This window comes from Gigantopelta aegis, chromosome 3, assembly GCF_016097555.1.
Source record: "Gigantopelta aegis isolate Gae_Host chromosome 3, Gae_host_genome, whole genome shotgun sequence".
Taxonomy (NCBI): Eukaryota; Metazoa; Mollusca; class Gastropoda; order Neomphalida; family Peltospiridae; genus Gigantopelta; species Gigantopelta aegis.
In genome coordinates, this window is record NC_054701.1 from 14,836,340 (window position 1) to 14,848,107 (window position 11,768).

Here is an 11,768-nt window from a genome sequence, read left to right on the forward strand (position 1 = left end):
ATTCAATATAATCTTTATCTGTGATACATATAGAACTTCAACATGGCAGATTTTAAAATCTAAGTACGGAAATGTTTGCAATTAAAACATTCAAATAGTCATGTATGGAATTTAAGTGAATAAAGACACATTTTGTCTTTAGCATTTTACCCAAGCTATAAATGTATCTTGTTGATCTTCGATGTAATTTATTTTATAATTAATTCGTGTATGGGTATGCTTTAGCCTAGGGTACACGTGTTTACCTGAACGTGGGATTGGACGTTGACATGCGTGTGTGCGTGCGTTCGTGGGTGTTGTGTTTGTGTGCTATAGTGTCTGCTATAGATTGTCTATGATATACGCAGTAGTGGATGGTTAAAAATGTATGGGATCTTTAAAAATTCATGAATTCATTCACATCTTGGATTTTGATGTTTCCGCGTAGTGTTGACCCAGAACATTAGTCACGTGACGTAATTTGTTCCCTGAGCAACCGACAACAAATGTCGGCAACTTCAAAGGGTTCAAATGTCACAGTCAATTTTCTGCCATGTTTTTTATTTATCGATTGCTTTGTGCTATTTGATAGACAGTTTCCGTTTCATTTTCATAATAGTTTCCTAGTCGTTCGTGAAATAACAAAAAAGTCTGAAAATAGCTTTAGGTTGGGTTTCTGGTTTATGTCTTCTTCTGTTTTTGGTAATCACGCATTTTGTTGTCATGGGAAACAAATATTAAAGCTGCTGATACTATTTTAAAGTCGCAGACCCTAGTTTCAACTCGTGAGGATGGAGACTAAATTTGGTCAAACTACAAACCTGAAACACATTTGGATAAAGTAACAACAGAATGAAACAAGTCTGTGACTTTGAAACAAAGAAATACCTTTAAAATAGACTAGAGCCATTCTCCATAACCGTTAACTGAAAAATGCATTTTGTGGTATAAGAAAGACAAAACACACTTATTGTTGTTGTTATTATTATTATTACTTTATTATATTTTTAAACTTAGGCTAATTTTTCATAATCAGTGGACTAATTTTTATTTTATTTTTTAGAACGTCTGTGAAACGATGGACTTGGTCAATTTTCACTGACTCCAAATATGAACGGCAAAACCATTAGCTGTTTAAAATTCGTATCTCTGTCCAACAATGTCCAAAGGCTATGGCCTCCACACGTTTACCTGTTACTATGGTCAGAAAGCTGAAAATGTCTTATTTTAACACCGGAAAATTAAGCGTTCAAATTTGTTTCGCAGAGGATCTTGTCCTCGAACCCGCATTAATCGCATCTGGCTATCTGTAATTCGCATATTCATTACCATATCTCAGGCCCTTATGACCCCCCCCCCCCCCCCACACACACACACTTGAGCATGGACGTATATGTTTTTTGTTCCACTCTAGGCCTATAGATAAAAATATGACTCACTCGCACACATTAGAGACTGTGCCCCTTCACTAGAGATTGTGCCACCACCCCCACCTAACTCCACATATCGTACCTACGGGCCTGTATCTCTGCACAAGACTGACTTCAAAAGATGGAGTCGTGAGGGTATGCAGTCATGACTCACTGTCGGCTGTTTTACCTAGAAACGTGAGCCCGTCTATGGTTCCAATTCCGTTTGTAGGAGGACTGCCACTCTTTGCGTGCACTAAATTACAAGTGTAATATTCAAACAAGGTAATCTATTTTATAGAACCAAGGGGCGGGACGTAGCTCAGTGGTATAGCGCTCGCCTGATGCGCGATCGATCTAGGATCGATCCCCGTCGGTGAGTCCATTGGGCTATTTCTCGTTCCAGCCAGTGTCCACAACTGATGTAACAAAGGCCGTGGTATGTATTGTTCTGTCTGTGGGATGGTGCATATAAAAGATCCCTTGCTGCTAATCGGAAAGAGTAGCCCATAAAATGACACCAGCCGGTTTCCTCTCTCAATATCTATGTGGTCATTAACCATATGTCCGACGCCATATAACTGAAAATAAAATGTGTTGAGTGCGTCTTTAAATAAAACAGTTCCTTCATTTATAGAACCATTGCTCAAATTATTTTAAGGGCGAATTACGTTTTAAAACATGCCGATAATAATAATTAGTAGTAGTAGTAATAGTAGAAGTAGTAGTATCATCATCATTCATCATCATCATCAACATCAACATCATCATCATCATCATCATCATTCTTCTTATTATTATTTATTTATTTATTTATTTATTTATTTATTTATTTATTTATTTATTTATTTATTTATTTATTCATTCATTCATTCATTCATTATTTATTATTATTTACGCCGTAGGTAATCGGCGATTTACGTTTTATTCATCGGGTTGCCCCGGTCGCCCAGGTGGTAAACAGCGGAACCAGACGAAACCAATCGATAAAGTGACAGTTTGGTTTTTCATAGAAAGTGAACAGGTGTTGGAAAAACAATTGCATCGACAACACAAGAGGTTTTAAATCGGTGTCAAGTACCAAGCAAGATAGTAAGTACATCAGTAATGTTTAGTTTTTAATAACTATGTATGGATATTGTTATTTGTGTCAGTGAAATCACCTGTATGTTCAATGAAAATGAGTTAAATACTGCACAGTGACCGTGTCAATAACACTTTTACTGTTATTCACCTATCAGTGTAAGCGATAAGGGGCGGGGTGTAGTTCATTGGTAGAGTGCACGCCTGGTGTGCGATTAATTGTAGGATCGACTGCTCGTGGTGAATCGGATGAGATTTTTTCCTGTGGCAACCAGTTACTGAGTTCTTCACAAATGGTATATTAAAGTATGTGGTATCTGCTGTCATGTCCATACTGAAAATGCTATAAAAGATTGCTTGAATAACAGGAATAATGAACCTGTGACTCATAGTAATATGTTAGTATGAGGTAGTCCAAAATGACACAATTCAAATTACATTTTCTATTTCGGACTGCCTATGGCAGTGTTCGAGATTAACGGTATCCCAATATCCCGGGGATACCAGAATTTAATAATGGATACCAGACTTCAAGAACCCAGTATCCCATCAGGATACCATATAATGTTCTTGGGTTTTTTAATCTTGCGTTTTTATTTTTCACTGAAACAATGAAAGTCGTCATTTACTGGTGAAAGAAAGAAGAAAGAAGTGTTTTATTTAACGACGCACTCAACACATTTTATTTACGGTTATATGGCGTCAGACATATGGTTAAGGACCACACAGATTTTGAGAGGAAACCCGCTGTCGCCACTACATGGGCTACTCTTCCGATTGGCAGCAAGGGATCTTTTATTTGCGCTTCCCACAGGCAGGATAGCACAAACCATGGCCTTTGTTGAACCAGTTATGGATCACTGGTCGGTGCAAGTGGTTTACACCTACCCATTGAGCCTTGCGGAGCACTCACTCAGGGTTTGGAGTCGGTATCTGGATTAAAAATCCCATGCCTCGACTGGGATCCGAACCCAGTACCTACCAGCCTGTAGACCGATGGCCTGCCACGACGCCACCGAGGCCGGTCATTTACTGGTGAAGTTAAGTAACAGTATTTTCAAGCTTGTACCCAGTCTAATGATATGCCATAAAAATATCTCTCCCAACTCGTACCCAGTCTAATGCTACACTGGAGCAATAGCGGCATAGCAATGGACTGGGAACTGGCTAAGTCACTATTGTTTTTGTTGGATGTTTCCTCCCTTCAAATTCTATTTGAGATATTGAGAAATTGATACAGGTAGGTTTATCATTAGTAATGTCAGAAACACTTATAGATTACTGCTAAATATTAATTTTTGTCAGTATTACTCAAAAATAGATGCAGCAAATCTTTTGGCCAATTCCGTTTGATTGCGAATTTCACGAATTCCGCGATTTTGATTGTGGCGTAGCAATAATAATAATAATAATAAATTCTTTATTTAAGGTAACACAGTTAGCAAAAGCTAATCTTCCCTGAGGCCCTCAGGTACAATTAACAATACAGAATTGGGAAGGAGAAGAGTGTTGTCCAAGTTTGTTACAATGTTATTTATGAATTCATTTGAGTAGGATACCAAATTCTCAGGTGGGATACCAGATTTTGAAATGTTAGTATCCAACTGGGATACTGTCAAATTTTTTAAATCTCAAACACTGCTATGGTGCATCAGTGGGTATCCTTCTTAACTCAAAACCACTTACTATGGTACGGTATATGTTTGAAATCAAACAGGTACCGTTTAAAATTAATTCAAAACTAACTAGTAAACAAATATTTAAATGTTGCTCGGATGTGTTAATCAATCATTGTTTATCTTTAATTAGCCCGGTTCCTCTGACGGTAAGAGAGCTAGACGGACATATGGACAGTTATTACCCTCTCTAACCATCACAAACCAATCTATATAAATTCTGTGCAATCTCTGCATGCCTTCCAAATGGTAGTCAAAGATTCCCGCTCTAATACAACAACAATCCTGTTTGACACTAAATACCTTTACATCAGTCATGTTCGAGCTTTGTGATAAAACAGTTTCACATATTAATCACAAATATACACACTACAGCTGGTAAATCAAAGGTCATGGTATATGCTATCTTGTATGTTGGGAAACTAGAAGATCTCTTGCTGCTAATGGAAAAATGCAGTGGGTTTCCTTTAAATCATATGTCAGAATTATCAAATGTTTGACATCCAATAGCTGATACTATAATAAATCAATATTCTTTGATGGTGTCATTAAACATTGTATACATTTTTATTACATGGCATTGCATTGCATACATATAATATAATATAATATAATATAATATAATATAATATAAATATATATAATATAATATAGATCTATAGTATGTTGTTGTCTTTGAGATTTCCATTTATGAAGTGTACATGAATGTTTCTTTAGTAAAATGATATGGTTCAAATAAAAATATAGGATTCTTTTCATTAAACTACCCTGAAAATAAAAACAATTTAGAAAAACTGTTCCATCATCTACTCCGTCAAGGAAAATGGAAACAAATTCATTAAAAAAAAACCTAAAGTTTTATAATCTCTTTCTGTGAACAAGTATGGAAATGGAAATAACATTTCCACAAAATGTCATGCATCCCATAGATATTAGAAGATGCCAGCAACTTAGGAAGGGGAAGGGGTGGGGCAGGGGAGAGACTATATATTAATTTGTCTTTCAATTTAAAGGGATACATAATCTTCAGAACTGGGAGCCTGGGTTCCATCCTTCGCCCACCACCTGCTTTTAGCACCTATGCATACACACGTTTCTCACTGCCAATATTTTGCATTATTTGTTTGTCGTAGTGGCAGCTGGGTTTTGTAATCACGCGGGGAAACACCCATGTGAGTACTTGCTGTCCAAGGTAAATGAGATTACTTCTTAATAATGGATGTCAATCTTGATTTCATTAGCATCTGTATTTCTGTCTTCTATTCTGGCTGTAGCATTGTGGCATACAGGGAGATGTTGGTATTGCAGTGTTCGACCCAGATGGTGGCCATACCAGTTTACAGACTATCACTGTGTTGGTGTTATTCGCAGGTGTGGCATTTACAATTGACATTGTGGATATTGGTTTTGCATTTAGTAAATGGTTGCTTTGTTTTCTTTAATAACATCACTAGAGAACATTGATTCATTAATCATCAGATATTGGATGTCAAACATTTGGTAATTTTTGATACATAGTCTTTGAGAAAACCCACTTCATTTTTCCAGTAGTAGCAAGGGATCTTTTATATGCACTTTCCCACTGACAGGACACCACATACCATGGCCTTTGATATACCAGTCATGGGGAACTGACTGGGACAAAAAGAAACATTTAGGAAATAATGCCTTATTGCAATTTGTTTTTTATTTTGTTCCGTTAATGAGTTACTATTATTATTAAGAGTACGCAGTAGAAAGGTTGTCTTGCATGTTTGTTTTTTATATGACTGACATGTACAGCAATGATTTTGTGATGCAGGTCTAATGGATTTTGGTATATTATTAAACATCCATATACATTATGATCTTATTGGTCCATGGTATTTGCTGTGCTGTGCTGTTTTGTTATTTGGATTCTATTTTAATATATCTTCTTCTTTTTATTATTATAATATGGATATTTATGTTTAAAAAGTTGCTATTGAACCTAACAAATTCAAATTACACATTGACAACTTGACCAGTAATAAGAGAATGTCGCATAACACATATCTCCTAGCTTTATCCAGTCATAAAAAAGTGTATCATTAATGGATGTACCTCAGTGATAGAGTGCTGGACTTAGTATTTTTCCCATGCCAACCAGTGTCCTATGACTGGTCCATTAAAAATTGTGGTACGTACTGTCCTTCAAAAGGGAAAAGGCATATAAAAAATCCTCTGCTGTTTTGATAAGATTAGCATTTAATGACAGCAGCAGTTTTCTTTTTTCTCTGTTTGTGTGTGTCTCTCTCTCTAGAGAGAGAGAGAGAGTCTCTCTCTCTCTTCTCTCTCTCTCCTCTCTCTCTCTCTCTCTTCTCTCTCTTTTTTTTTTTCTTCTCTCTCTTCTTGCTCTCTATCTCCTCTCTCTCTCTTCGTCTTCTCTCTCTCTCTCATTTTCTCTCTCTCCCTTCTATCTCCTCTAGCTCCTCTCTCTCTCTTCTTTTTTTCTATGTTCTCTCTCTCTCTCACTCTCTCCCTACTCTTCATCTCTCTTTTTTCTCTTTCTTGCTCAGTCGATCTCTTCATTCTTCTCTTCTCTCTCTCTCTTCTCTCTCTCTCGCTCACTCTCCTCTCTCTCTCTCTTTTCTCTCTCTCTCTATCTCTCGTCTGTCTTTCTCTTTTTTCTTCTCTCTCTCTCTCTCTCTCTCTCTCGATCTCTCATCTCTCTCTCTCTCTCTCTCTCCCTCTCTCTGTCTCTCTCTCTCTCTCTCTCTCTCTCTGTCTATTCTCTCGATCTCTTCTCTAATCTCTCTCTCTCTCTCTCTCTCCTCTCTCTCCTCTTTTTTCTCTCTCTCTCTCTCTCATCTCTTCTCTCTCCTCTCTCTCGATCTTTTTTTTCTCTCTCTCTCCTTTTTCTCTCTCTCTCTCTAATCTCTGCTCACTCTCCTCTCTCTCTCTCTTTTTTTCTTATTTCTCTCTTTCTCTCTCTCTTCTCTCTCTTTCTCTTTCTCTCTCTCTCTATCTCTCTCTCTCTCTCTCTCTCTCTTCTCTCTCACTCTTCTTCTCTCTCTCTCTCTCCTCTCTATCTCTCTCTCTATCTCTCTATCTCTCTCTCTCTTTCTCTCTGTCTGTTCTTTCTCCATCTCTGTCTAGTATGATTGCTTACAACAAAGTGTTTATATAGTCATGTTGAACTCAAATTGCAATACTTTAAAATAAAAATGTGCCGAGGTGTCATTTAAAAAACATTCATTACTATTTATTTCTATGCCAAACATAATTCAGTTCAACGTTTTCTATGCTAAATCAGTTTTATGATATATATATATATCATATCATATCACTTGTAGAAGTCACCTATAGATCTGTAGGCCATTGTGTAGGTTATGTTATTGATATTTTAGTATGAGGTAACAGAATTATTACGTCTTATTCACTACTAATCTGCTCTTATCCTAATACATAAACCTTGCTATACCTAACTTACACAGACCATGCAGGTAAATGTACTGGTAACCAGTGGGTAGCTTTGTACAGAGGTAAGGAAGGCTTTTCTGCAGTATATTATATTTATTTGTTTTAGCAGTTAATGTTAGGATTTCTTGCAGGATTCGATTGCATTGGGGTGGGGTGATGGTAATGTTTTAAAATTTTCTATGAAACCCATATTTACAAATCTGCAATACCGTTTAAAGTGAAGATGATGGGGTTATCCACAGGGAATTCCATCAACCCACTGAAGCCCAATGTTACATAATACAGGCAAGATACCATGGCATTTGATGATGTTTGGGTGGACAGTCATACCAACAATGACTGTCAAATATTCCTGTTTCCCAGAGTTGAATGCACTGATCATAGTTTTTAGGCATCAATCCATCTTTCCATCCCTCCGTCTGTCCGTCCATCCATTCATCCATTCATATATACATCTGTCCATTGATCCAGCCATCCATTCAAATATACGTCCATCCATCCATCCATCCATCCATCCAACATCGTCTCACCCATCCATCCATCCATCCATTCACCTATCCATTCACCCATCCATCCATTAATCTATGCACCCATTGATCTATCCATCCATCTATCCACTCATCCATCTATTCATTCATTCATCCACCCAAAACCTACCCATCCATGCATCCATGCATCCAACCATCCATCCATCCATCCATCCATCCATCCATCCATCCACCCATCCATCCATCTGACCGGCCTCGGTAGCATCGTGGTTAGGCCATCGGTCTACAGGCTGGTAGGTACTGGGTTCGGATCCCAGTCGAGACATGGGATTTTTAATCCAGATACCGACTCCAAACCCTGAGTGAGTGCTCCGCAAGGCTCAGTGGGTAGGTGTAAACCACTTGCACCGACCAGTGATCCATAACTGGTTCAACAAAGGCCATGGTTTATGCTATCCTGCCTGTGGGAAGCGCAACTAAAAGATCCCTTGCTTCTTGTCGTAAAATAGCCTATGTGGGCCACAGCGGGTTTTCTCTAAAAACAAAAGAGTGTCAGAATGACCATATGTTTGACGTCCAATAAAAAGATAAAATAATCAATGTGCTCTAGTGGCGTCGTTAAATAAAACAAACTTTACCATCCATCCATCCATCCATCATCCTTTTACCCATCCATCCACTTATCCATTCATCCATACATCCATTCACCCATCCATTCACCCATCCATTCACCCATCCATTCACCCATCTATCCATGCACTCATCCATCTATTCATTCATCCATCCACCCACCCAAAACCCACCCATCCAACCATCTGTCCGTCCATACGTCCGTCCATCCATTCAACCACCCACCCACCTACCCACGCATCCATCCATCCATTCATAACTGTTTGCATATAAACATTTATAAAAACCTTCTACGGAAAAAAAAATAGGTGTGCTAATAAATACCTTAGAATAATAACTTAGGGCATGTTTACAAGTTATTGCAAAGTTTATGTCCATTGTAAAAAAAAAAAAAAATCTTTTGTTACTCACTACAAGTGAAAATGACTTAACTCAGGACATAAACTTGATAATAATGTGTAGTCTTGTAAGCTTATTTATGATCCTCTGTAAAGACAACCCTTTAGAGTTTGGGATTGCTGATCCTTGTATTGAACTCAACAGTATATATTTCTTTTACCCTTTGGCATTTGTTCCAATCTGATTGCTGGCACACTGTACAAGTAAAATGGGTTTTAAATGTTGCTACTTTGATTCGCTTGAGCTGCTGGGTCGTAAAGAAGACATTTATTTCGATCTGAGTGGGTAGCAGACACACGAGGCACCAAGGAAACACACCCTGACTGTTTGACATACAAGGTTATTAATCAACCAAAGAGAGGGCATATCAAACCTTATCACTGCATTGTTCAGAGCTGGCCAGTATAACCGTTATGAATGGCAGTCACCAGGTTATTTGTTGGATGTACATATATTTCTATAGAAGACGGGTGAAAAATTAATGTTGTCACATAATGGCTGAATGTATAGGTAAGATGATTACTTATTTAAGTAGTGTATGTAGGTGTATATAATACAGGTTGGTGGTGAAAGTGCCAGAACTGAGAATTTTTTGACATGTTGTGACTCGTCTGGCTAAGAGCAAATAATACTTATTTATATCCTGATTTAAATCATGGAAGAGTGCATGGAAGCCATTCTGTACACACCTTAACCCACACATATTGGCAGCTCTTCACAGTGTTCGAGATTAAAATTTTCGGGCAGTATCCCAGTTGAATACTAACATTTTAAAATCTGGTATCCCACCTGAGCATTTAGTATTATATGATATCCCGGTGGGATACTGGGTTCTTGAAGTCTGGTATCCAAAATTAAATTCTGGTGATATCGGGATACTCGAACACTGCTTCATAAAAATACTTAAGTGTATTAAGTTTTTTAAATTTCAAAATGTTTTTGAAAAAGGATTTAAAAAAAGAAGTAAAATATTGTTTAAACAGTTATTTTAAAAACCTCTTTTAAAAATTAAAAATTATTCAGCATTATTAGTTTCTCCTTTACAACTGTTCCCGATCCAAATAGGTGCCATTTTAATTTTAAAGTTTTAATTTTTTTTATTATTATTATTTTTTTTTTTTTGTGTGTGTTGGTATAGCTGTATTGCTGTGGCCATGCAGGGCCTGTGTTATAAACATTTAGAGTCTCGACTCGAATCTCTATTGACATCACATGCATGCAGTTTGTATGGCATTGTCATGACATTAAATCGATTATCAGGGCAGGACGTAACCCAGTGGTAAAGTGGACCTGTTGGGCTATTTCTTGTTTCAGCCAATGCTCCACAACTGGTGTACTATCCTGTCTGTGGGATGGTGCATATAAAAGATCCCTTGCTGCTAATTTAAAAGAGTAGCCCATCACACTGGTGACAGTGGGTTTCCTCTCTTGATATCTGTGTGGTCCTTAACCATATGTCTGATGCTATATAACCGTAAATAAAATGTGTTGAGTGCATCGTTAAATAAAACATTTCCTTCCTTCCTTTTTATTTATGTAATATATATATATATATTTTTATACTTAAGAAATTATTGGAAGTCAAAAATCAATGTGGGCTACTAGAAGCATTAGAACAACAACAAGCACATTGTTTATTTATACAGACACTGATATTCTAAACAAGAAAAATCTTTAATATGTAATTTTAATAATTTTACTTCCTCCCTTACTGTTTTAGACTAGGTACAACCATGACAGTGTGCCCCTGTTTAAGACCTCTCAATAAATGCTGTTCTAGATCCACATGTTGTATAAGTTTAAGATTGCTGATAAAGTATTATGTATTATTGACTGGTCTCCATGCAGCCTATTAAATTACACATGTTACGGCTGTCGGGTTTGAATATGTTGAGATAAATGGGACTGTTTAACGGGTAGAAACACCAAGTTCATTGTTGGTTCCGTTATCTCTGTAATAGAGTTACACATTATTAATGAGATATTCCTGAGTTTGCTGCATTGTAAGATGTAACAAAAGTCTATAGTTTACACTTATTAGAGTTTAAAACTCTTTTCATTTTCATTTCAACTTATTTTCATGCTTATGTCCAATTAAGGTTCAAGCACATTGTCCTGGGCACACACCTCAGTTATCTGGGCTGTGGGTTCAGGACAGTGGTTTAGTTGTTAGTTGTTAGTGGTTAGTGAGAGTGAAGAGGGTGTAGTGGTCTTACACCTACCCATTGAGTCATTAAAACTCACCCTGGGTGAGAGCCGAGACCGGGCTGCGAACCCAGTACCGACCAGCCTTATGTCTGATGGATTAACCATGACACCACCGAGGTCTTTGTTATGACCGATTTTTTATATTTTTTTATATTGGTGGAGCTGGTGATGGGGCTGGGGTGGTTAGTCCCTCCAATCATTGTAAATGAAGAAAACATTATTGGTAGTAAATCTGGTTATTCTGTTTGCATGGTGATATTGGATTACAAAATATTAATATCATGATGTGCACAAATGACCAAGTTTTGTAAAAAATATTAATAAATTGGCATATACACAAAATAATTGATAACCATATGTCTGGCGCCATATAACCGTAAATAAAATGTGTTGAGTGCGTTGTTAAATAAAACATTTCCTTCCTTCAAAATAATTGCATATTATCTTTTCCTTTT